Consider the following 2,691-nt stretch of genomic DNA (forward strand, 5'->3'; position numbering starts at 1 on the left):
CTTATTAAGCTTACACCAGAGCATGTTGCTCTGCTCCAAAAAGAACACCTGCTCTTCTTTTGCTATATGGAGCAAGTAATTTATTCCAGCTCAGATAATAATTCAGTCTATTTTCTCTTCTGCTCTCTGTACACTTACTTGCAGATACAGCAAGCAGAGAAGGAACCATGCAGTTATACTCCCTGTATTGTTTTTAGCCTGCTTGATGAAGGGGAAGATGCTCAAGTTGAGGCACTATGAATTTTGTATTCAGCTTTCTGATTTAAAAGGTACTTTGATGTTGCAAAAATGGCGACCATGTGGATAACTACAATAAAATTTAGTCTGCAATTGAAGGGAATAGAAATCTAGCCAAATTATTCACTTCTCTTACATATGTGCTCCTAAAGAAGTAGCAAAATTGCAGGGATGGACACCCTAATTGTCCTGTGTAGGGATGATAGTCTCTTCTCAACCAGAGAGTTTGTCCAAATCCCAGCTTGAAGTACAGCTGAAGGATTACACTATATCTCTGCTGGTCAGGTCTCCTCAGGTTTCTCTGCAGGACTAGAATTGTGCCCCGGAGTGAAATGTGATCCTAAATGCTACATTATTACTCTGCTGTTGTGTTTGACATACGGATTTAAGGCATTTGAAAATAATTTGGATATAAATATACTAGCCACACTTTCATTCTCCATATTCTGTGACTCAGAAAAGATCATAAATTTCTCTAAATAACATTGTAGGTTTGCTATCTCACTGTTTTGATGCCTCCTTCTTGATGCTGAGGGGTTTTTGTGTGTGTGTGTGTGCCATTCCTCAGTACTTCAAAGTGATATTCATCTCTCATCAGTCAATATATTCTTTCTTTAGAAACTGCTTGTGAAATATCTTTCTGAGCTTAGTGTTGACCTTAATGCTTCCAGAAGCTTTACCTCCTGTTATTTTGACTAACGTCTTGCACATCCTGCAAGTTTTCAGTAAACTGACAGATGTTAAAGGAAAGGAATTTTGATCAAGTTCTTTCCCAGTTCATGAAATTGCTTGTGTCCGTAACCATCATTACCATCATAGCTCTTTCAGGAATACCCCTTGTTCTTCAGAAAACAAAGCTAATTATGCAATTATTAGCTTGTTTTTCTTTTCTCTCTGTAGTTCTGAAAGTATTATAAAAGTGTTTTCTCTCCTTGCCGTTATGAGAGGAATCCAAGGGTGTACTTGCCCAGATTGACACTAGTAGTTGTTGGTTACTCTACAGGAAGTCAGAAATGAATGCTATGTTGCACAGTATGTTAAAGGCAGAATAGTGAGATCCATTTAGAAGTTTAAATGGGTAAGAAGAAAGGAACATATAGAAAGTTCTGAGTTAGCAGGAGAACGCAATGTGAGGGTGTGTGTGATTATTAGGCTAGTTTAATTTTTATATCTGGGACATGAAAAGAATCAGAATTCTGACAAAGAGATTTAAGAATAGTCCTGGGTATAACATCAGTATTGTCCAAGGTAAGTAGATGAGACATAATGAAATAGGGAAATAGCAAGTAACTGATAGAGCTTTCTTATGACCATCTGAAAGAAAAATAGCTCACAAAGTGCTTGTGATAACCAATTTTCCTATTACAATAGAACAAAGGGAACAAGCAGAAAGGGCTATAGAATGAACTTTCCACTTCATTTCCATGGCAACCAGTAAAAAACAAATGTTTGATGGCAGTATGTCATCTTCAAGATAGGCAGTTGCAACCTAAGAGGTTTAATTTGAGAGGAAAGTCAAATTCATTACTTTCAGTTTAAAAAAAAAAAGTAGAGTGAAATCTTGGCATTCCAGCTATTACATATGAACACCTCTTCACAAACAGTACAAAAGTATAAAATACATGGTTTTTTTTTTTTTTGCTTTCAGAAATAGATACTTTGTTTCCCAAATACTTCTTGTAACAAAGCATTACCGACAGAGAAAATAATTCCGACTTGAATAGGAATTATGTTTCTTGATTCTTAATGTGCAAGAAAAGATGACTGTACCATAAACTTTCATTTTTGTCTCTGGTTTACATGGTACCAAACATGGTACCAAATGTCACAAAACAAGGAAAATGAAATATACGGAGTGCTATAGTTGCTTTTAGCACTGTAGATTTGTCAGATACTCTGCCTCAGTAACACTTTCAGCAAATTTTGAAAAGACCTGTCGCCCATTTACTGGCATTCTGGAAGGTAATTGAGCCAGATTAACACCAAGGCAAAAGGAGAATCTGCAGGATGTGTCTCATAGGGACAGTGGGAACTTGGAAGTAGAGAACAGATCTTGGAAGGTGTTTTTTTTTTTCATTTTATTTTTTTAATATGGATTTTTTTGAAGTAGCTCAACTCATAAACATAAAGGGATAGCTTTTAGCTAAGACCTTTAACCAGCATTCTCTCAGGCTTTTATCAGGACTGCTTGTCCACAGACTTCAGCAAATTTAGTCCCCTAAAAATCCTGAAGGCCTTTGTTTCGATCTTTTTGATTTGTGTTTTTATTTGGGCGGAATTATGCCAACAACTAGCTTTGCATCTGTTCTCAAGGTTAAACAAAGTTTAGAGTATCCATTTAGTACTAGAAGTGAACTCTTCATGGTGCAACGCATTTTCATCTGTTGCTGATTTAACTATCAAACCATGTTGTACAGGATATGCAAAGTGTTCTACAAACATGCTTTTTTTTTT

The sequence above is a fragment of the Meleagris gallopavo genome, chromosome 3 (assembly GCF_000146605.3).
Source record: "Meleagris gallopavo isolate NT-WF06-2002-E0010 breed Aviagen turkey brand Nicholas breeding stock chromosome 3, Turkey_5.1, whole genome shotgun sequence".
In the NCBI taxonomy this organism is placed as follows: domain Eukaryota; kingdom Metazoa; phylum Chordata; class Aves; order Galliformes; family Phasianidae; genus Meleagris; species Meleagris gallopavo.